The sequence below is a fragment of the Vidua macroura genome, chromosome 2, assembly GCF_024509145.1.
Source record: "Vidua macroura isolate BioBank_ID:100142 chromosome 2, ASM2450914v1, whole genome shotgun sequence".
Classification (NCBI taxonomy): domain Eukaryota; kingdom Metazoa; phylum Chordata; class Aves; order Passeriformes; family Viduidae; genus Vidua; species Vidua macroura.
In genome coordinates, this window is record NC_071572.1 from 80,313,492 (window position 1) to 80,339,212 (window position 25,721).

The window sequence follows — 25,721 nt, forward strand, 5'->3', positions numbered from 1 at the left end:
TAGTCACACAAGGTCAGGAAAGCAGAGAGAAGTCCAGTCTAGAAGCAGCATGAGGGATCAGTGTTCTCCCAGATGGAAAATGAGGAAAAGAAAGAAATTTTCAACATACATTTAATCAAGTCCTAAAGCAGAATTACTACTGAAAAGCCCAAAACAAGAAGCCCAAAAGGACAGAGAAAGGAGGAAACACCATCCCATTTACAGAAAGTGAAGTCTCACCCTGAGTGGCCATAAGGTAAGTCAGCTCTTTGGCAGAGCAGTCTCAGGTGACTGGAAGAGGAGGCAGCTGCAGTGAGGCAAGACACTCCTACTGAAAAAGAAGGGTATTGGCTAAATACCCCCTAGAAGGGCATTTTCTTATCATTTTCTTTTGTAGATGTTCAAAGTAGTACAATTGTAGCCTACGATCATGTTTATGAAGATAAAGTTCAAACATAACTCTTTGAGTTATGGCTGGTACTAAACAACTTCCCAGTGATCTGACAGTTTTGGGGAACCTTTGGGACCAGCAAAGTGAATTGAGAAATTCTCTCAGAAATAAGCTAATGGGTTCTCTAAAGCTGGAGATACTCTACATCCTTCTGGAAGCAGCTGATTTAGGGACTGGTGGAACAACAGAGAGGTCTTCAGGTCTCTTCAGTGGATGAGAATCCACTGCCTGAAGGCAAAGAGCAGGAGTGTAAATCAGTCGCTGACCCTGAAAACACTGTCTCATTCCATCATTCAGAAATTAATATGGTTAAACTACTCCTGGGAATAAATAAGTCATTTGAAGGACACAGTATAGAACAGATAGTTTGGGCATTCATGACTTTGGGTTGGTTTTTGAATTTATTAACTGGGCATCTTGCAAAAAAAATGCATATCTGCGACCTCACGTGCAGCTCTAAAAGCTGGTATGTGCTTCAGAGACCTAAGTCTACCCAAGAGTCTTTACTTGTATGTTAATTACAGATGCATTGCCCTGGGATGAGACAAACATTTCTCTGCCCAATGTGATCAACCTTCACAGTCTGATGATTACAAAATTTCATTTTTTAGCAATTTTCATGGTCTTCAAATACAAGCATTTGCAATTATTGCATTATCTAGATCAACACTTTCGTACATAAATTAAAATTACATAGTTAAGCTCACAATCTTGCCTAGCAGCATTTCCTGTTCAGTGATTTGGATCAGCGTGGGCTGATCCTTATTGGAATGCCTGAAACCTTTAATTGTATTGCACGTAAACACAACAGGATTTTATATTCATGGCAGTGATTTAATGTCCACTCCTCTTTAATGAAGTCTTTTAAGTGATCCACAGAGGAAAAGTTAACAGCTTTAAAACTTTGGCTTACAGGAGTCCCTTTATTGATCAGCATAAACCCCAATACTTCTGCAACAACTCTCATAGCAAATAAATGTCAGCAGCAGTTGGTCTGGTTTGGAAATGAGTGCTGCTCTCCTCCTGGCAGCAGTTTAAGGACACAGTTTTCCCTTGAAATAGTGAGCCCAGTTCTCATTAAAAATCTGATTCTGATAGCTCTTATCAGCAATACCTGGAGCAACTCTACTAATGTTAATAACATAACACTGGGGTAAAATCAGGCGAAGTGAAAATAAGGACTCGAGACCACAGGCAATAGAAGTTTTGCATCTGTTTATATTGGACCCAAGTTTGGCCTGGCTGATCTCTCTCATGTATTCATGAAAAACAAGTATGTACAATGCAGCAGAAGTACCCAAGTAAAGCTGAAAAAGCACCCACTGGAATATTTTTGCCTGCTTCTAATCTTCTAATCTTTTATTTACTCAGTGAATGCCTTTCCCCCCCAATACAGACAAACTCAAAAATTACTTTCCTCTTTCCTTTTTATTCTGGCAACATCCTTCAGAAGACTGTGAACAATCTGGGGTCTGCAACATACACCTATATGAAAGGGCAGGAATTTACTGTCCTCACATTCCAATCTAAATGAACCCAGAGCCACTCTGCTCTGGAAACAAAGCAGCAGGCCACTTTGGCAGTGACTAATGTGGCCACAGTCTTCTTAACAGGAACTATGTTATTACTGGCCAGTTTTCTAGCAGAAGCAAGTAAAGTCAAGTCTCTCTAGACCCATTTCCTTAGGTAAAACTTGTGTCTTACAAAAAATCCCCCACGCAATACACAGGAATTTGAGTATTGTGACTAATTTGGGGGTCTCATGCTGAAGCACTTCATGTCTGACTTTTAGATACCAGGAGAAGACATAACTATATCAATCTCTGGAGATGGCCAAGACTTCAGAAACAAAATGAAACTGGAAAGACTAAAACCAATCAAATTAAATTCATGTCTCAATTTTAGACCTGAAAAGTTAAGGAAAGGACTAAGAAATGCAGATGGAACTTGTGACATTTCCAGCTCACTGTTTTAACTCCTGGGGATTTTCTTTCAAGAAATAACTCCTGAAAATTATATCCTACTTTTCACATATGCTTGGAAAACTAGTCATCTTTGTCCATCCTTTCCATGCTACTCACAATTTTAGAACCCAAATAATCCAAATATGGTCTGAAGTTGTTCCTTATATGAAGGCCTGCTGCCATTCTGGTGACCTTTGGCAGGACATACCTTTTTGCAGGGCATTTATGAATGAGATGAGCAGAACAGATCTCAGCACAGATTTTTCTGGGACTTCACTGGTAACTCCATTCACCCCAAGCCTTTTTTTCTTGTCTTTTAATTACAGATATAACCATGCCAGGATCTTCCCTCTTCTATCACAATTGCTTCACGTTCTAGAAAGTCTTTGGCAAGGGCTGCATCAAAAACTTATAGAATTCCATACAGACAATATCAATCAAACCATGTTATCTATGTATTTGTTGATCCCTGCAGAGGTACAAAACAAGGTGTTTATAGTAGTCCTTAAAGAAGCCTATGGATTCTTCCTCAGCAGACTCAGTTGTCCAAGCGTCTATTCATTCCATCCCTTATTAGGCATGTAGCTCCCCACATTCCCTCAGAATGCTTTGAAGCTGGACATCAGTCATCCACCTTGAGACCTTCAGATACTGAGAAAGTTTTAAGCAATGATACATTTTACTACAAGCAACACAGCGACTTCATGTGCGAGTTTCCTTAGGCTCTCAGGTGAACAACACTATGTTTTATTATCTACTGCACCATAACTTCCTCCACAGTGGCCTCAATATTGGATATATTCTCTCATGAATTTACCCCAAAATGCTCTGTCTGTCTCACCTGTTTCTTCCATAGTGAATAACAATGTAGATAGTGAATTTGGCCTCTGCAATGGGGTGTCCATCATGTCCAGCTGCTCAGTTTTAAACTACGATCATAAAGGGATCCTACACTCTCTGGTCAGCTTTTTGCTTTTGAGGGTTTGAAGAATTAATACTGGTTTTTTTGCATTTTTTAGCTAATTGCTCCTTCTTTTTGCTTTATATTTTTGTATCTCCTTATGGAGATTAGGATCCTTTTCCTTCTCATTCCTTGAATATGTTTTTAGCATTTTAAAAACTGTCTTTCCATCTTTCATAACCTAATTTACTTTGCTGTTTAGCCTGTACCTGCTCTCTTTGACCATTTCCTTTTTTTTCACCCTTGTTAGAGGGTGATATGTATTAACAATTCTGGTTGGGTATCGTTCAGCAGCCCCATGTCTCCTCTAAGTGTTTAATTCTCTTAAAATCCCTTTTTAATGTGCTTTTATCAATTTTCTTCATACACACACACTTAATCTTACAGAGCTGAGCATAGCTGTGGTGGATGTTTGGCCTTTTTATTCTGCAGGGACAGTGAATCTAAAGGATGCTGTAGTCACTGACATGAGCTGCACTTAAAATGTGAAATTTTCAGCCAGATCTGGCACCTTACTTAGTGTCAAATCAAGGCTTTTTTTTTTTTTTTTTTTTTTTTTTTTTTTTTTTTTTTTTTTTTTTTTGTGGTGCACCTTGATTAGCTGCTGCAGAAAACAAACACTGACACTGTCTGCCCATTTCACCTCTGGGCAAGTCTTAGACAAGATGTGAGGCAACAGCTATGGTGGTAACCGATTTTCCACACACAGGAATATTTTCTGTACCTGTGATCTCTGTGTATGCAGTTAGAGTCGTGGGTCTGGTACAAGGGACAATACTAAGGATCTAATGTTATTCTCTTCTTATTGAAAATGAAATTTCAGCCCATATTGCACAAAATTCCTAACAATTCCTGCTACCAAATGTGATATTTAAACTATTCAGATTTTTTTTTTTTTGTTTACTGATCTCAAGTGCTACAAATTCATGTCCAGACTTGCACCTTACCGTGAATTAAGTCCTTCCAGATGGAAGGTGACACTCACACACACTCATTCACACAGTTACACACACAGTTCCATGCTCACACTCACACTCACACACAGATTGTATCAAAAAGTATTGGAAGTACAGTTGTTCTGGTCTCTCATATTTCCAAAATAAACCTTTGACAGGTTTATCTGATGGCCTTTAAAGAAGGAGTGGCCTATGTATAAATTTTTTTAAAATTAATAGCAAACAAGGCAAAGAGTATGAAAAATTGTTACAAAGTATGGATTAATTCTTGTGTGGAACTGCTATTTGTAAGGATTTTATGTCACTGCCTGTGAGAGATGAGATGGCAGCAGCTATTTGTCTGCCTGGCTTTCTCATATACACAGCAGATGCTATTCTCAGAATTATTTTCCACATCCCTGTAGCACTGTACCGAGCACGTGGACTCTCATCTTGAGCAACAGCACAGATATTTCTAGTGGAAAACAAGTCAAGCCCTGGCTTCAAGTTTTAAATGAGCCAGAGACTTTTGTGCATGAAAACAAGTTGTCCAAATACTTCTGGCCATCCAAGAGTGCATTTAGTGCATTTAAGTAATCTGTGAAGACCTACCTGGCAAGAGCTACGTCCTTGCTCTTCTCTGCTTCAGAGATGCTGTATGGATGTGCATGATTTTTTTTAACTTTGAAAGCTCTATGTTGAGGAATAGGGAAAGAGGAAATAAACAACAATTCTCTTGGCACAGATTAAAAAAAAAATACACCTTCTGCCAAAAGTTGTAGTTTAATTTTGGTCTCACTTAAAAAATAATGTTTACAGAATATTAAAATTCTACATTTTGTGTCCCTTAGGCAGCAATAAAGTATCAATTAATGTCAAGCTAAATAAAAAGAAACAAACACATTTGTTTTTAATATCTAGAAATTAATAGCTAGAAATTAAAGTCTTCAACTCCTTAAGCTCTTGGCTTCAACCACAAGGACAGAACTACTCTTCTTGCTGTCCAGGTCAGCAGTGGAGGCAAAACTCCAAGGACAAAATAAGTACAAACTCCCTCAGGACCATGAATGTCACACAGCCACAGATGAATTTAGGCAGAAAGGGACCTCCAGAGATGATCTAGTCCTAGCCCTGCTCAGAGCAGGTCAGCTTGTTCAGGATCATGCCTTCTTGCAAAGACCAAGTGAGTTTGACAGAGCAAAGAGAATAGTGTGACTGGAGCACAGCACTGACCTAATAATTTAGAATTTAGAAACTTTTCAGAATAAAAGAGAAGGAATCAGTAGAAAAATGAACATGTTCTGGATATCCATAGTAAACCAAGTTTTTTAGTGTGGGGTTTTGTTTGTTTGTTTTAAACAAAATGACCAGCAACAGAGACAAGCAAAGTATTTCTTGTTGCTCAGACCTGGCATGCTGTACAAGGTGACCTGAACCAGGCATGCCAGACTGTCTCATCCTCCTGAAGTTCTTCACTGACAGAGCATCTGCACCCTTGTTCATCTGCCTGAAGGAACCAAAGCCAAATGCCTTTTGATCTTTAATTGCTCCTCTCCCATTCCCCGCTTCTCTCATGTGGTAGAGAACAACAGAACAGTGTTTCTCACTATTTGAATTAACCTAATTAGCACAGTGAGACCCTAGGCCACACATGCTGTACAGATCTAAACAATATAATTACAGGAATATTTTCATTTTAAGAATGTTTTTGTTTGCATATTCCCCTTTTGCCTCATTTTTCCTCAGATGAATTACTGAAAAACTTATCTGATTGTGTTCACTGAGTGCCTGTAGGACCCTTGGAAGAGGTTGGATTTTATTACTCAAATCTTATTTCCCCCTCTTGTGTTATTGTCTTTCTGAAAGAAAATAATTCAGTTCTTTTCTCCTTCCACATTTTAAACTCCTTTTTTCTTATTCTAGCTTCTTAAGTTTGAGCTATTAAAATAAAACCCCCTGCAATACGGTAACAGGAGGAAGAACAAAAAACAGTAGGAAGGCTTTTATTGTACTTAGTGACAAAAAGTAAAACTTCCTTTAAAAGACTAAACTAAAAACAAGAGAGTTTTAATATTTCATTTTTATTAGAAAATGGAAAACTTCTAACAAAAGCCTTCTGCAAAAAATTTTGAAAGACACTTTTGTAAGGGAAAAGACTTTCAACAGCAAATAAATGAAACCCAAAGTAAGCTCCCATCTTAGAACCTTGGGGACAGACCTTTTAGTAGGGCCAGTAGGGACAGCAAAAGGGATAATGGTTTTCTACTAAAAGAGGGTAAATTCAGGCTACTTATAAGAAAGAATTTTTTTTGCAATGAAGGTGGAACTGGAACAGGTTGACCAGAGAGGTGGTAGATGCCCCATCCCTGGAAACATTCAAGGCCAGACTGTAGAGGGCTCTGAGCAACCCTCACCATGGCAGGGGGGGTTGGACTAGATGAACTTGAAAGGTCCCTTCCAACCCAAAATACTCTGTATTTCTATTTGTTCTTATTCACATGACATTGGGTTGATTCCTTGTCCAGCACTATCATCCCTACTGGAAAAGCTGATTAATAATTTTCAGCTGATCCTCAGCTTCTAATCAGCTTCAGGACAAAACAGCTCAGTTCCCTGCACTCTACCATAAATCAACAGAGACCTGCTGAAAGAATTCCAGGTTAAATTCCCTGGATGCAAGTGAGGTGAATTATGACAACCATAACACAGGCTCCAATAACAGTGTGAAATAAAAAAAAGCAAAACACCCCCAACAGAAAACCCAGCCATGCTGCTGAACAAATAGCCAAGAGAGATGAAACTGCACAGACCCACAGGGCTTCCTGCAGTAGCAACTTGGAAGTAGACGCCAGGAGAGCTGCTTAAAGTACCTGGGGTACAAAATTTGACAAAGCTACAAATGATGTGGTCAGGAAAGAATTTCAGAGGCAAAGTGGAGAGGAATGCTTTAGCAGAGCTGCACCTCTCCAGAGAGATGAGCACTCCTGGCCATGCCAGTCCTCACAGGCCTCTCTAAGGGCACACAGTCATTCTGAGGACAGTACAGAAGGCTGAGTCCACAGCTGCCTTGACTCCCCTCTGGTTATCCTCATGTGTCATCTCTAGCACTGTACTGGCAGAAACCTCCCCACAATTTTGAAAAAAGTGACAGGGCTTTCCATCTCTGTATTTCTCCAATCAGCAAAATTTTTCCTTGGTTCTAGGTTTCAGACTTTCTTTCACATTCTCTGAAGAACTGAAGCCCAGCGTGAGATCCTCAGAGAAACCTCTCTGTGAATGAGAGGAGTGCCCAGTAAGATAAAGCAGATGGGATTGAGAGCATAAATGAGTTTTGGGATCTGCTCCTACAGCTTCACAGGGCATTCCTAGGGGGTTTCCAGTAAGGCTGCAATGATGAACCTGCTGGTTTTGCATTTGTTCTCTTACAAACTAATAATGAACCCTCAAAGCTGCAGATGACTTCAAAATACGTGGAAATTTCAAGCCCAGCCTGTGACAACATAGGTATTTATTTTAAATTAAAGCCAGGCTCAGAGCAAATGATTACATAAAATGGGCAAGGACTGTTTCCATAAGAAAAAAAGTGCATTTTACAGTGGTTTGTTTTAAAGAAAATCAGCACAAAAACACTGTTGAAAAGACCCTTATGGCCTGTCTCTACAGCTTTACCACCACAGTGGTGTTTACCCTTTCACAGAGCAATTTGTATTGAAATTCTATCCTATTGATTTATTAAATATGCTTTGAGGCTGTAGAATATGTGCTTATGTGCTGCGCTTGAAGTTACATTTTCAGATTAGGGTAGTAATTTTCATTTCAGAGCTGTACTTTAGATACTGCTTTAGAATTCTTATTTTTGTATGAAATGAGAAACATAACTTTATAGAAATGCACATTTCAAATTCATTTTCTAGCTCTACTCCAACACACTAGGGCTTGTAAAAGTCAAGTCTCCACCCTATTTTTGAATTTTTCACTCATTCACCATAAGAATTTTAGCAGCTGGCTGAGAATCAATTACTTTTAAAAGATGTGCTAATTTTTGGTAATAATCTTTTGTGGTGTTTATTATTATTTGTTGTTTGTTATTTTTTCACCTTGGTGAGACTCAAATGAATCTGCTTCAAATGGAACTCACATTTCCTGACTCTTAGTATTATTCTCTTTCCTGCACACACTGAAAAAAAAAAAACCAAAAGAGTGTTGAGATTGAGGAGGTCATAAACATCTGAGCATTAATAATGTACTATATTAACCAGAAAACTTGAAAGTAAAGAAGAGAGATCCACTCTGTCTAGTTAGCCCCAGTAATAGGTCCCCAAGACTGAGAAATTGAATTATTCTGGTACATGTTGTCCTACTTCACAGCCTTCATCCCACCACCTCAAGGCCTTCTTTAGTAATGCCTTCATTCCATCAGTACCTCAAGCTCTGAGATTCTCTAGATGCCTTTCTTGAAAAGTTGCTGGAAATCATATTTCAGATAAAGAAATCTGTGGTTATTCCCAGTCTTTTCTAAAAGAAGGGCAAGAGGACATCAAACAATTCTACCAAACTGCAGGTTCAAAATAAATGAAATATTTCTTTATACAACTCTCAGTCATCTTAATCAACTCATTACCTTAGATGTTGCTTCTTTGAATATGGAGTTTAAAAGCATTTAACAAGCAGGAGTGGAAAATTTTTTGAAGGCTATTAAATGGAATTATTTAAGTTTGTAGGTCCCTGAGACAGATACTGCTGGTGGCAGGAAACACTGTTGCTGCTTGCTTCCCTTCTCCTATTTTTCCCTAAGCATCTGCTGCTGGCCACTCTAGGAACAGGACACTGGCATAAACCATCTGGTCTAATTAAAGCCAAATAGACATATCCAAAGATTGAAATTATTAATCTACCTGAAATCCAGGAAAGATAGGACATGAAGAGCCATTTGCTTGGCAGAATACAAGAAGTCCCCACATAGTTAAAGTTGCGCATGATTGTTTTCATAATATTTCTTGCTTTGGGGTACTCCACATATATCTTTAGCATTGATGCTCCAAGCCCAATTCATTGTAGAGCCAAGGTACGTGCCAGGGGATCTTACCACACAGTTTGTGCAGAAACCAAAATTCTGCAACTACCAAGGAGTGGCTTGTAACAAGATACCTTAAAAATTAAAAAGTATATTCTAATACTTTATAAAGCACTGAAAAGAGCATTAGGAACAACTTGAGTAGCTGGACACTGTGGAACTGAGTCTTAACACCAACACAACATTGCACTTTCTGAACAGTAAACTTCACACTGGGGTGGTTATGATTCATGGCTGAGCTGGATTTCCTAACTGATCCTGGGAATGAAGTAGGGGAACCTCCGAGATTTCTTCACTGTTAGATTTTTCCTTTCCAAACTGTGGAACAGGGGAAAACGAATCAGAGGGTGGGTGGAGGGAGAGCAGAATAGAGACAGCTTGACCAGCCAAACTGCTGACAGAGCTAAGTATCATCCAGCATGTTATTGGCCAAAAATATTGGACAAACACTGACTGTATGGCTTCTGCAATTGAGGTACATGTAGTTACAGCCACAACAGCCAAGCATAAATGCTGAAATAAACCCAGACAAGGTATAGCTAGTGCTACAGAAATAGCAACCCTGACAGAGTGAAACAGATAAGAACAGCTTTAGATGAACAGGCTGTAAATAAAAAAATGCAAGAGTGTTTTGCAATTTGCAGCTCTTTGGATTTAACACTGCTGTTAATGCAAGGGTATTGAGAAGGACATTTTGCTCCATGAAGAGCAAGATTAAAGAAGCTATATCATCCATAGTTGTTTTTTTTTTTTTTTTTTCCCTATATGTACACTTAAAGGTAGCAAGGTGATACTCAGACTTTTTCCTGTGTGGCAGCACTCTGGCTGTGAAAGGCCTTCACAGAAAAGAAGCTGATTATGATCTGTCACTGGAAAGATTAGCAAGGCACAAACATCCCTTGGAACAACAGCATAAGCCCCATCACATGCTCTCTACTACTAACATGTTTACATGTACCCAGCTGGCAGTACTTTGAGGATTTACCCCACAGATAAGCAGGCAATAGAAAAACCATGTCTCACAAGTTTGTGAAGTCAGAAACTAAGATCTAGTGCTTCTTGAAAAACATTAAATATACTTAAAATCTGAATGCTTTTTTGAAGTGCTGAAGCATGGCACAGAGAAAGCGTGTGCCATTCAGCTAGATCCCATCCCTGTGCCATATCTGTCTGAAATATCACACTGACACCTGACAGTGCTTCAGAACTGAGTCTTGCTCAGCATAACAACAGCAGGCTTTTCTTCATATTTAATGAAAACAAGACCTGCCTGCAAAAAAATACCCCCAAGAATGTTTTGCCCTTTTATACAGAAACATGACTTTTATTTGTAGAAAGGAGACTTGACAACACTCTACAAATGAGCATAACCCTTCAGGGCTCACAGATGCAGCAGATCCTTTCAAAAGCCAAACACCCCACAGAAGGGTTTGTACACAACAGTGACAAGGGTCCTTTGAGGCTCTGTGAACTGCTATGGTGGTAAAGCTTTTTGTTCAAGGCATGAACACTGGCTTTTGGGTAGAAAGTGTGTTACAAGGCCCTGAAGATAATTGCTGCAGCAATTTAAGGTCTTTTAGTCTCTGATGGTCCAATTTGACTGCTTAGCCTTGCTGCTCTAGTAAGGTGAGCAAGAGTCTGTCCACATAAAGCATGAAGCAACAAGTCTAAACCACTCATGAAAGGTCAACTGTGGAGCACAATAGATATAAAATAAATTTTGAAGCTCCCTTTGACCTTGGCTCTTTAACTCCAGAACAGCCATTACCTAACTACTGAACACCATTTATTCCTCGACAGGCATCATTTTTGGAAGGATGATGAACTAGCATTTGAAACACAAGTCACCACTTTGGGGCTGATGAAGTACTACTTTTCAGAGGTCCATCAGACTACTTGCCTTGTATTTGGAACCTCTCCCACAAAGGTATCTCTGCCTTTTATACGTACCTTCCAATCCCTCCAACCTTACAGGTGTTGCAGGTAGGAGAGCATTTCCTTCAACGGCCAAAAAACCCCAAGAGTACTGGCAATCACCAGAAGCTGTGAGGCTTTAAGCAACCCTGTTTCAGAAAACAGACCTTGTAAATGGGCTCTAATTCTTCATTCCTCTCTAAAAACAGCTACCGAACTTAGGTGAGAAGCAACAAGCAAAATACCATAAACTCTTCGTGCAAATCAATTAAGAACCCAAGGTTTAAAATACATTATTAGAGAATAAATATTTTAAATAATAAAGTTTGAAAACTAAAAAGGTCAATTCTCCTATGTAAAATTATCTGTAATTACTTTCTCAGCTTTCATATTAATTATCATAATGAAAAATTAGTCCAAGAGAAAAGTACCATCCTGGGGGAATGAAAAGCTTTCCAATTAGAAATGCCAGAAAAATGTATTAATCATTCTGCACTAACCATAAGCATTGCCATTCTCAGTCTCAGAATTATGAGCCCCTGGAATATGCCCATCATTGCCATTTAGCTTGGTGATGCAATACAGTCATGGATAAAAAAGTAATGGATAAGCTTTCAGGGTTACAAATTCTTCTTCAAATACTGGAAATTTTTGTTTACTCTAGACCATTTAACCAAGCTGTAATTTCTGGGTTTAATGCCTCATGATTCACCAACACCAAGGAAGACCACAAGAAATACAATTTTCAAAGAATTTCTTAAAAATGTGAGTGGAAAATCCCTGTTTGCTGCACAAGATGTCTTTGACTCTGCTATGGACGAGCATAAAAATCCACAAGCAGCTGTCATACAGACCACACTGGATTCACACTGAAAAGGTGCAGGCAGAGAGGTCTGGGCAAGCAGAGCTGCACTGACACTCTAAGGTGTCAGTGTCCTTTTCGATTGTCTACGCTTTTAGCCACAACTTTGTAAGTCCCATTAAAGCAAGATGACACCACACACACACACACACACACATACAAAATTCATCACTTTCATACCTTATTCCAAAGCAAATAAACAGAAATAACATCACAACTGAGTTACATGATCAAGAACAGTAAGGCAATGTGAAATGCTTTGCATATTTTGTATTTTAAGACTAAAAATAAAATTAGATACCACTTCAAAAAGAAATTCTACTTCTATCCAGAAGTTCTTCACATGGGGACTTATGTCTCTAAGCAGAAATAATGGAACAAAAGAAATGAAAACCTGGGGTCATCACTGATGTGGAAAGAAAAAGAAACCAACAAATCAAACCAAATAAACACAACACCTACCCCTCATATTAAAACGACATCATCAATTAAAAGTCTCCCTGGCTAAAAAAAGGAAAGACTCTAAAGCCTAGTTTGTATTTTGAGATTTAAAGAAAACTGGCAACAAAACCTAAATTTTACTATTGTTACTATATCAAAAGTAGAATTGCACTTGAAAACAAGTGTAGGAGAACAATTAAATACATGTATATTGAAAGCTGTCATTACCAATACTGCATTTTACCTATGAACCCATGATGTTCCTCAGTAACAGTAGATGCAAAACCTCTGTAGCAGTCAGTCTCATTTATAGGACCAGTGATTCCTAGACTGGCCATTTGGGAGTTACCATGGGTCACAGAGCAGACCCAGTTCTAGAGACTCACTGTTACACAGATGAAGGTTTTAGCAGTGTGCATGCAGACCCTGCAGCTGGCTTTGGTTGCTTATGCTGTATGTACTGAATTTGTTAGTACAGAGACTGCCTACATCTGATGTATGTCATTTGAGGTTTCTAGAGTTTTTACATCAGCATGAATCCAGTACAACACAAAACTGAAAGCAGACCAATTCACAGGAAGTGCTGACTGACATGCTCCCCTGAGATAGGGATGAACTTGAGCTATAAAGCCTGCATTAAGAAACTGTAATCAGATTATAAATGTGAACATTTAATTATGTCATTGAAACTAGTTCAGATGCCAAAGTAGCCCAAAGTGGTTTTAAATGAGCATCAGGTTGTCCTGATCAATTAGTAGTCCAAAGTAGTCTGGTAGTGATCATAACACTGTTGAAAGCTGGCAGATTACCGGATGTTGAGAAGGATAATGCATCACATTTGATTTTGATTGTGGAAGTGAAGCTACAACCTTTCTGGATATCACCCACACAAAAACCTCCAATCACTTTTAAAAAGCTTATGCCACCATTTCCCCAAGAGCTTATCTGCAATACCTGCACTTTAAAATAGTACACCTCTTTCAACGCCATCATATCACCAAAACCTGATGTCTGTTGAAGCACAGTGAAGACAAAGAGGTACTTCTAAGGGAAATCTTAATTTCGATTTTAAATCAGATGTTTTCCTGAAGTCTTTCTAGATGTATCTGACAGCTAAGCAAACTGTGGGCAAATATGCTTACATCCAGTGAATGAATTTGTTTGTAGTAAAAAGTATCCAGATTGAATAAATGGTTTCTCTATTCTTTCCTTGGTAGCTGATCATGTTTCCAGAAGAAGATAAAATCTTGCAAACCTTAAACTTGACTGTAAATTCTCACCACATGTTTAAGTCCTCAAAGGCAAGATAGAAGCATATGTATCCATTTTATCTTTGCTTTCCTGAGACATATTGATAAAGTTAAAAAAATTATCATCTCCTTGACTTCGGGATGGCACAAGATACCTATCTCTGTGCTAATGTGGTGCAAACTCAGAGAGCTACTGGCACAGAATGAGGAGGCAAAGTGCACTGTGCTGCAGCTATATGGTACTTTATACCTATAAACCGCATTATGCAGACTCCACTCCCTTCCCTCCCCACTGTACAGGAGCAGGATTTTGTCTTAGTCATTTTGAGAGGATTATTTTTGCTTAAAGATACAGAAAAGTAAACTAACTGGAAAAAAATATAAATTATACAAGTTTTCAGAAACAGGAACACCACCTACTTGTACTCTGTCTTTCAAAATGGCAGGCTCAAGGCCTGTTTCACTGCTTGCCCATCCTGTTCACCCTCAAATACCCACCATGGGACACTACCAGGACAATCAGGCTGCTACAACTAAGAAAAGCTCTCAAGTACAGTCTGTGCCTTACAGTACACTGAAGCATATGCCTATCTCCTGTGGGGCAGCAGATCACAGGGAGCCTCAGGTACACCCTCTCTCATCCATTTTTCAGCAACCTGATGCCAACAGATAGGACCACATACACTTCTTCCTGAAGAGGTTTGCGCAAGAGTTTTAGTTTCATGAACAAGATGAAGCTGAGCTGCTTACCAAGACAAATGGACAGACAGAACCAGGATATGGGCTCCTCCAAACTAGCCCAAATACAGTATAGGCACAGGCAAAACAAATAATCACTTTTGCTATCGGTCTTGCTTTTATTACAGAGCAGAGATTTTGTTTCTCATCTCCTTATCTTGTATTCCTGATGATAAAATCCCCTTAGTTACATTAAAATTGTTTTCTGACATGTCATATTCAAAATAAGGTTGTGATATAATTAATAGCATGAAACGTTTCACACTTTCCTCAAAAGTGTTACAGATTCTCCACAGAATGCAGCTTCAGATTTGAAGTTATGTCTGCATTTGCAAAGCATTTCTATTCACGATCTACACACAGTATTAATAAAAGAAGCACTCTAAAAGAGACAGCTTTTGCAAACATGTCTAGGAGACATCATTCAAAGCTGTTACTGCTTCAGAAAAATGTTTTTAGTTGTAAAATACAAAATATGGATTAACACAAAGTAGATAAACACATCATTTGTAGACCACAGAACACACAAACTGAAGCTGATGTTCATATAACAAATTGGTTACAGGACAAAACATGTTCAGTCTCTTAATTTCCCTGTTGGACATAAGGTAAGGATATGCCTTTGAACATTCTTAAAAAGTCACCATATGCTGAGAGGTCAGTGTGGTTTTAGTGTGATGTAGATGCTGATGCACTGCAGATGGCAGTAGCAATGCCTCGGCCTGCATGACAATCAGGAGTATTTCAGAGAACAGCAGGAGTGAATCAGAACTTAGAATAAAGAGGCCAGATTCTGCCAAAAACCATGGTCTAGGCACATGCATGTGATTGCTTATGGGGGAAAAAAAGGGCAGTCTCAGACAAATTTAATGTAAAATTCTACTTTGATAAGCATCCACACTATATTTAAGTTGTTCAAATCGCATACTGTTAGGAGTATTTTGAATCTATGACAATCTTACTGCTGACTATAAGCTATGTTAAATGCAAAGAGATGCCCCTGCAGTTGCACATTTTAAAGTCACTTCCTATTACATGCAAATATACAGAACCTATCTATATTACATTATGCTGGCCTCAGTCAAACTTTCTGTGTAAAAGCTGCCCTGATGTTTCTATAAGCCTTTTTATCTCCAGACAAAAAAAAAAAAAAAAAAAAAAAAAAAAGGAGTTCTGCAAAGCTTGAGGTTACCTGAATAACTCAGAGACATTAAAAAAAATTGTTTTTCCTAAAAGCCAACAACTTCTAAGCTATGTTTATGTTGGAACAACATTGCTAAGACTCAGCAAGAGGCAAACATTCTGGGTTTATTTTTGTCCTTACTGAAAATCTATGCCTTGGAGTAATGTTTGCACAGACCTAGGCACCCACATTCATATTATTCACCAATCTTTCTACCACTGAATTTTCTCATCCAAACTCAGAATCTGTGCATAATCCTGAACCTACTATCTGTTATAAGTCTTACCTCCTTGAAGTGGATCAAGGAGGTAAGATTCCACTTCCTGACTGTAACCAACTGTATCTAAGGATCTGTAGGATCAAACTCCAAACATTGACACAATGTTGCTGATCTGTTTTCTTTCCAAGAAATACATTGACTTCTGGCTTGCAAAGTGCCTGGTATACAGAAGAGGGGCCCAAGTTTGCCATAACTATTGGTTCTATTCCTTTTATCATATGATATATTTATCACTTTGTTACTGCAACACTTTGCTTTGCTTTCCCTAACTTTCCAAACCCAGGAACAAGAGAGTTGAGAGATGGGATTTCTGAACCAGAATAGCAAATGTCTCAGGGTATGTTCTTTCACATCAAGACAAAGGGAACCAAAATTTAATGCCTGACTGTTTGGGGAGAATGGTTTAGACAGGTTTGCTCTCCATGGCTTGGAGGCAGATCCCGGCTCCAAACACCCTTAATGTGTCTATTTTGCCAATCATACATTAATCTTACTGCTCAGTTACTGCACAGCACATAGGGAAGACAAGTCAAACTCTTACACTAGCATTAGAAAATCCAGGATCTAAACCCACTATAATACAAGGGTCTATCATACCACTTCAGGATTTCTTCTTCCATTCATCAACTACACTTCTGCTTTTCCTTTTTCAAATTAAAGAAAGAAAGAGACTCAGTGAAAAAATGCCATGTAATCTCAGCTGAAGGCAGATTATACATTGAAAACGACTGTGTTTTACTTCTCATTTATTTAATACAGCAAATGCCAACTGGAGACATCATAAACTGTCTGAAGCTCATCCTGCAAGTTCATTTCAGTTTTGCAGTTGGTTTTCGTCTGCCTGGTACTCAGAAATACAGATTATTGTCTTGTAGTTTTGCTTCTCTTCCTTCTGAATGCAGAGCAAAGTGCATCACCATTTGTTTACAACCCAGCTGTGCTCCTACAAATCCACTCCTCAGATAGGCATTAGCCAGAAGACACCCGGAGTCTTACAGCAGTGGGATACTAAATCAAAAACCTATGCCCTAGTTCAGCAAAGCACTTTCTTAAACAATATGAATCCAGTTAAGATTATAACTTCACTGCAAAGGCCTGTAAATACTCATTTGCTTCCCATAAAATTCAATCTGCTTTGGATCTAGTCCTAGACATTTGCTGGAAGGTGTCATTAAATAAAATGAGAGGAAAGCCAGGCCAATAATATTTTGATTTCTAAGAAATCACTGGTACATCTGTCTCATCAGATACTTGACCAGCAGTCACAGGGGGACCACACATCACACCCACTAGCCCACTTTCTGGCCTACTAGCTTTAAGTGTAATTATTTAGTCTATTTTAATTATGCAGACAAGGTAATAACCTCAAGTTTACAGGTATTGGTATCTGTAACTTATACGCACTGTGATTCAAAGTTTTGAACTATTGTGATATAAAGCCAGAAATTTTAAGTGACTAAATTAAAAAAAAAATGAAGTGAGCTCTGGTAAACAGAATTAAAATAACCTCCTGTAACAGCTGTGTATTAGCACTCACTTCCTCTGTGCACAGCTTTTGGGAAATATTTCACAAAATATTTTTCATTTTATACAACAATGCATATTTGATGGCATGTATGGGATATAGCAGTTGATACATCATGTGTGTTTCTAACAGGCTGCAGTGGAGATCATTTTTGGTACAGATAATAGATGCTACAAAAAGACAACTGAGCAAACAGGTTTGCTGGATGAATGGTGAGGGAATTTATTCTGAGAGACTCATGTTCACCTACAATTGTCCCATATTACCTTGGGCAAGCTAAATTGAGCTCCCCACTGAAGTATTCCAAAACCAAATGTAAATTATGACAACATGATGCACATGACTGCACGATCCTTTCTTGAATGCATATCAGTGATTCAGAAACTGTCCTCCATAACTGATAAGAAATGGGACAGAGTTCAAAAATGTTTGATGTAATGCAGTAGTGTGTTAGGGCTCCAGCAGCCTGAATAAATCTCATTAATGAAAAGCAGAAAGTGAATGATACATGCCTTGAAAGTCCCAAGAATTAAGAAATAAGCCACAAATATTTCTCTCAGTCACATTTTTTTCTTTTCTGTTTTTTTTTTTTTTTTTTCAAGTCTTGATGTTCAAATTCAATAGTTTCTATATTTTGCTAAAATCTGGAAGCCACAGCTGGGGATTATGTGTCTAATCACAGCCTCACTGGACTGAAAAAGTAATCTGTAACTCCATTTTATGCTCAAGTTGGAGGAAATTCTACATAAATGATGCATTCTAGCTAATTAATATGATTCTTAATTTGCAGAGCAATAAGCAAGTACCTTTACAACTTCTAGTATACTTTCTCTTCACTTCTCATTTGTCAGGTGAATTAACAAACATGAATAGAGATGCTCTTCCTAAAGAATGAGCTCTGAGATCTCTTCTGTACAGGTATCTCAAGGCATTCCCTCTGTTTCTACATAGATTTTCTGTTGAGGAAAAATATAAGGATTTTGGCTCTTGCCCTGTGATTTCTGAAAGTCCAGGAGCTGGCTCAGAGCTTCAGTCTCACATGATGAATTATTCTGCAAGTGGACAGTAAATCCAGTGCATCCCAAATATAATCAGCCTCTGCATATGCACAGACTATATGCGAAGGAGATGCTGGATGCCTAGAAGCCCCAGATACATGGCCCATCTCATACAGAATGGAGATGAGGAATATCTACAATGCACAAAATTTGTCCAGATGGTCTAGTAACCATGCCTACCACAGATCTGGAAACTCTCACATACTTGCAGCTTCTCAGCCCAAGCCCTCAGCCTCACCTCTCTTAGCAGCATTCTTCTGCCTGGATAGGAAAACCCAGTGCTTCCCCTAAGTAAAGGCTGAAGCTTCTTTTCAAGAGACATAAAGTGCTTTCCATAGTATAAAATTACTACAAATCTGAAAGAAAAGAGGCTCACAGTACTTCAAGCCAATTTGGTTCGGGCCCTAAATCAGTGTTCATTGCAATCAGCTCAGAGTTTGCGAAAAATTTTCCAACAGTAGGAAAATTAACACCAGTGATGAACTGACCAGGTGACTCTTTTATCAACGACTTATGCCTCCTACAAGCACATTTGATACAGTACTGCAGTTCAGAGAGTACATTATCATGGTGCCAATCAGACACTGAGAAAGACTTGAGAGTGGTTCCAGCTGCTCACTGTGTCCTAGCAGATCTGTAGCCACGTTCACCACTGCTCTTCTTCCCTGCTCCAACACTGTGCCACATTTAAGCTCCTGTAAGATGTTACAGTTATTCTCTGACAAAAGAAAACAAAAACCAAAACCAAAACCAAAAAAAGTTAAAAGCATCTACTTTACTGAATTTACTATTTCTCAGGAAATACTAATTGAAAACTTCTTGCTCTGTGTTACAAATTGCAGCACAAATATTATGATTCTGTAAGTCAAACAAGATTAATATCCCTCTTTCCCTGCAGGAAATCCTAATAAATGCTACAAGGGTTTCCAGCTTTGCAGGAAGTGAAACTGCTGGACTCTCATACTTTTTATATTTGGCTTCAGTGGGAAACTCATTTTGCAACTCCATCAAATACCAGTAACATTCCTACAAGGAAAACAGTCCAGCTGCCAGTCAATAGGACATTCGACCTTGCAGAGAAACCTGAAAGGCACTTGTACAAAACAACAAGATCCGGTTGCAGTTTCACTGTCACTGCCAATTCCATTAAAGCTTATCTTTAAAATGTAATGAGCTTTTTGAAAGTGGCCAACACTAAACCCATTTTACAGCAGCAGCCAGAGTCTTGTTGCTGCTTTCCAGCGCCTTCCCATCACTTTCTTTCTATTCATATGAGAAATTACTTTGTTACCTTATAACTTCAAATACAGTTAACATGCTAAATACAAAACAATTACTTGCCTCTAGGAAGAGTGGCCTAGTTTCAGCAAGCATGAGTCACGCACTCATTCTCCTTTCATAACCCCACCCCATTACCCTTGACCAGCAGACATTTGGAAGGTCACAGTTCAAAGGCACCTTTGTGCCTACAAGAACTCTGCAGGACAGCTTCAAGCTCTCCAAGGCATCTCACGTAGTGCCCTCCTTTTTCCTCCAGCAGGTCTTGTGAAGAAGTCCAGCTCTTCTTGCTTGAATGTCAGCGGACAGCTTCTGGCATTGGAAAGGCATCACTGAGCGGGTCACTCCAAAGCTCTTATGGAAGATGAATGAGTTTAGGCAGACCACACTAAAATAAAGAACACTAACATGCACTTTTGATTTTTAGGACACACAACTATGGGAGTAGCTGGAGCCTTCATGGGATTATCTATCAGTAGAAATTGGTATTATTAGTAAATTCCATTTTTGCTTTGAGACTTTGGCTTAAACAATCAGTAAGCACAATTTTTTACACATGCTTTCATTTTAATTACTATTTTTAACAGAACAAGATGATGAAATTTGACAATCTACTACCTTTAACCTTCACAGTTTTAATGAAAATGACCTTGTATCTTGAATGGTGCAGCTGCTTATTCCTAAATTCAAAAAAGGCTCAATGTAAAGTTGACTGAAGTTAACAGAAATCCTGCCAATGACTTACGTCTACGCTGCCCCTTAGAAACCAAAGAGCAATGCTCGGGCAGAGCTCTGCTTTTGCAAGCATTTTTCCCCCCTAGACACAGCCAGGAAAAGCTGCTGGCATCAGCACATAGAGTGAAAGGCACGTTCCACATCTCCTTCGAATAAATACTGCTGCACATCACAACCTGGGCAAGTTACCAAACCTAAGAGGAATCTGCTGCATGTGTGCAATGAACAACAAGTCACAGTGGTATGTGCACTGAAAATCCTTACAACTTGAGACAAAAAAGAAAATTCTTTTACCTTTACCTTTGAACATCTATTTCAGTGTTTGAACATAATTTACAAACTCATGAGCCACTGATGGCAGCCAATTCACTAGAGAGTATAAAGCAACAAAAACTGCAGAATGAGCCTCTGTATTAAGACCAGCAGTCAATTCCACTTGGAAAGTTTTCTCTAAAGCTGCCTACCTGGAGCACATGGTCACCTCTATCATTGCTTTTCATGGCTTTCGTACATCAAGCCACTGTATCTGCCAGGCATCACGGGAAAAGAGTTTTCAATTCTTTTTCCCAATATCCTCATTGAATACTTCAAGTATTTTGGGATCCTCTCCCACAAACTGTGTCTCTTGCCCAGAAAACATCTGAACTGCTAAGTTGTTCTAGTACAAGTGTTTTTCACACTTCTGCAACCATTGTACAACACTTTTGCCTACAAGAGTAGTGTCTGCTGGAATCCAGACTTCATGCACTTCACTACTGCAAATTACTTTCTCTTGCAGCAGTTTTTGTTTTCTTTTTTTTTTTTTCCTTTTGCTAGATTTTAAAGAGGTTTTGTCATAGAAAAATAAAATCCAAAACAATGAGAGATACAATTTTTAGATTTTTTTCTTTCCCAGTAGTTAGATTTAGCACTTCAGCAAACAATTTTTGTTACTTTTCTCATTTAATGGCTAGATCTAGAAGCCTTCATAAAGTACTGGGGGAAAGAAGGGACTTGACTCTCCAATAATTGTGATCAAGGAACCTGATTTACAGAGGCAGTTGTTTTATCACAGAAATTAGCTACAGACACAAGTGACAACACAAAGACATCAAATTCCCTGTGAGGTAGGAAATGGCTAAAAGGGAGAAGCTTTTTGGCTTGGGTGGTGGTAGGGTTGTTTGGGGCTTTTTTGTTGGATTTTTCTTTCTTTTTTTATTGGACCAAGTAATCTAGCCGGGGATGCGAAAAATTAGAGTTGCTAGAAGAAGGGCTACAAACATGAAAATCCCTGGACTTGTCCCCTTTCCCCCCCACCTCTAAATCATTAGGCACAATAAAACAGATTATCTCTTGATCCAGCCTCTGCCCTGCTTACCTGCTTAGACCATCTTGACAACAGAAACCCTTAATAATCTGGACACTTCAAAAAATAACAGGATTTGGCAGTTTAATCCATTCTCTCATTTATAATAATCACAAATAATGCAAATAATCATAGCTGAAATCACCTGCAGGTTTTACATCAAACCATTCAAATGAAGATTGAACAGAATTTAATAGTTTCCATAATGAATTTAACCACTAGGCAAAGTGACAAATGCATTGGCTCAGCCAAAGAGAAAACGTTCAAGACATCTTGTCCAGGAGAACATAGCACTGTTGCTTTTGAAATAACCTATTTTTTCCAATATTTAGAAACAAAATGAAGTCTTAACTACATGTTTTATGAGGCTGAACACAGCTAATCCATATGGACTTACTATAAAATAGACTTACCATTTTTTAAGCTAGACATACAGAATAGAATTCTCTAAGGTATGGAGCTAATATTTTTTTAATCTATACAACAGAGAAAGGTACTGAAAATCTGTTTCAGTTCTATGGGTCCACATGTTGAAAAAGATACATGTGCAACACAGACCTGCAAAGTAGAAAATGTTGATATGCAGAAAACGTTTGTCAGAACCATAGTTGCTCAGTTCCTATCTTAGTTTTGTGTTTGGCAGCTGCAGAACTATAAAAAGCTTTGCCATTTAAAACATTTTTTGAAGAACGATATTGTATTAGGCTGACAATACAGAAGTCATTTATCAAAATGTCACATTGTCTGGAGAGACAGATAGCAAGTGTCACCCCTGGGCCTCAAAGAGGAGGTTAAAAAATTAAAAACATGCTCATCATCTCCACTAGAACACATTCTAAACTGAAAGTAGTCAAGTTTGCTGTTGTGCTAAGCCTTCTATTGAAAGAGAAGGAATTTCAGCAGTGTTTATTCTCCCCCAAGCACCAAGGCCTGCCTGACCTGCTTACAACAGCTTTAAAGCTAAGTCTGTCCCAGAAGAATTTATCTGGGTGAGTGCTACAATAGGCTGTTCAAGGTTTGGTAGCAGGTCTGTATTTCAGAGAGAAAAAGACAAAAAAATAAGTAACAGAAGAAAAGAAAGAAAAAAAGCAAAACCCAAACCAACAAAAAAACCCTAAAAAAAACCCAGCAAAATAAGACTATCTATAGTATTAATTAAGAGAGAGGTAGAGGCAAGGCTCCTCCTTCACAGGGCAGCATCCAGCTTTCAGCTACAGCAGCCATGTGCATTGGCAGCTTCCTTATCAAACTTGAGGCCCAACCTCTGCCAGGGGCTCACTATTAGAAATGTCAGAGTCCTGCCTGCATGGGGGTATGTGGTGGCAGAGGCTCTCTTTGAAGTGAAGAATGAGTAAAACACCTAAAGTACAGGAGAGCCGCCAAAAGGTATGTTTGAACAGTATGTCCCATCTGCCAGGCAAGTGAGGCGGGGCAGGAAGGTAGATCAGCATCATTTATAGCAAGTCTGAAAAGAAAACTATCCCAAAGCCCTGGAGGGGCCTAAATACTATAAAAATTTGTAACTGTCCCACCTTCAGCAAGGAGTATCAAGAGAGCACAGTTATTCATTAAAGAACAACCTTTCCTTTCTCATCTCTGAATGAAGGTCAGTAACAACACCAAGTGTTCTTCTGGAGGTGGTTCCTACAGAAGCAAAGAGGAATTCAATTTACATTCTCTTAATCAGCAGAACTTAATGCAGTAAAAAAAGAGGCAGTCTAGGAATATGTGGAGGACAACTTTTTGTCGCAGCTGGTGAGTGAGCCCACCAGGGGAGGGGCTACATTTGACCTGCTGTTTGCAAATAGAGATGGGCTGGTGGGCCATGTGGTGGTTGGAGGCCACTTGGGGCATAGTGATCATGAAATTACAGGGTTCTTGATATTTGGTGAAATCAGGAGGAATATCAATAAGACTTTTACATTGGACTTCCAGAGGGCAGACTTTGGCCTATTTAGGTGACTCATTCAGAGTGCCTTGGGAAGTAGCCCTTAAAAACAAAGGAGTCCAGAGGAGGGCAATGAGGCTGGCTTGGAACACAAGCCCTGTGAGGAATGACTGAGGGAGCTGGGGTTGTTCAGCCTGGAGAAAAGGAGACTCAGGGGTGACCTTATCATTCTACAACTTTGTGAAAGGTGGTTGTAGTCAGGTGGGGGTTGGTCTCTTTCTCCAGGCAGCAACTGGCAGAACCAGAGGACACAGTCTTAAGCCGCACCAAGATAATTATAGGTTGGATATCAAGAAAAAATTTTTTACAGAAAGAGTGATCAAGGTCTGCCTGGGGAGGTGGTGGAGTCACCATCCCTGGATGTGTTTAAAAAAGGACTGGATATGGCACTCGGTGACATGGTTTAGTTGAGATGTTAGGGCATGGGTTGTACTTGATGACCGTGTAGGTCTCTTCCAATCCAGTGATTCCATGATTCTGTAATCCAAAATCAAGTCAAATGGAATTAGCTCTAGGTCTGGTTTTGTTTAGCAAATGCCAGATCTAACACATGAAAATCAAACACTCAGGAGTCAGAATCTGCCACACAGCATCACAAGGCTACCAGATCCATCTCTAGCAGGTACCTTACTGCATGTCCAAACCAAATGAAAGCAAAACGGAGCCACAGACTATAAGCTCTTCACTTCATCCTGGGGATCAGCACTGCCTTTCAGGTGAATCACCACTAATTTTGACGAGCACCGATGACTCATCTCATCATAGAGCAGCACACAGTCTCTGACATCAGTGACATCGTATGTCGTGCTACTTATGAAGGACAAGGCTTGGAGTGTGCCGAGGTCAGTGGAGCACACACTGTTCACCCCACACATAATATGCTCAGTCTTCCTGACAACATCTAGAGTGTTTCCAAAGTAATCAACTAGTAGCTTACCCCATATTTCACTAGGTGCAAGGAATAGGAATGTGAACAAGCTGCAATATTCAGCACTAAATCCATTCTAAGTGCAACAATATCAATTTTCATATTCTTCACCAAAGAATTTGTGTTACTTAAGTGCAAAATTTATTCAAGTGCCAGAAAAGCTCAGTCCAACCTATGAAACCAGAGCTACATTCATTCTCGGCTCTGCCTTACCAAAACATGCCTGATGTAAGGATTAAGGCTTCTCCAAAAGAAAGGGCATGATAAAAAGAAAGCAACATAAGCAGCTGCCAAACTGATGAATTTCCTCAATTTAAAAAGCAGTTTTAAAAGTATTTTTACAACATTTTCAGAAAACAGAAAGAAGCATTTTGTTCCAAAACCAATTTATTTTTATTAAAATCTTATACTGAGTGCAAGCATAAACTCAGCACTTATAAAAGCTGCCCAACCAATGCTTCCAAGACCTCTCAATCTCATTTATAAGGGCTGAAGGGAAAACAAGGACCAACATATTACAGGATTAGTACTGCACAGAGGCAGAGTCTGCATCAGCACCCCTCTCACCCTCACAGCAACAGATATCCTATGCACTTCCAAGCTCTTCCATGGGAATGCTACTCCCAAAGCATTAGCAGCATCTCCAAGGGGAGAGTGATAATGTTGGCAAGAGGTTATACAAGCAGACAGGAAGGCAGATGGCTTCTTGGTTTGGCTATGACAAGGGAGATGAACTGGAATCCAAGCTGGGGGAGCAAAGGGACTTTTGCTAATACCAGAAGCACCAACAGATTTAGTTTGGGCTCAGTCTGCTGACCACACCATAACAACAAGTTCTTTGGCATCAAAACATTAGGAAACGTCCTTGCCAA

General features: G+C 39.1%; 1 protein-coding gene across 2 annotated transcripts in view; it reads right to left on the reverse strand.

The window, feature by feature from the left end:
• Nucleotides 1-25,721, reverse strand: part of ME3 (malic enzyme 3) — a 118,039-nt gene that overhangs the window by 86,083 nt on the left and 6,235 nt on the right. The gene's annotated exons all lie outside the window — the stretch shown is intronic.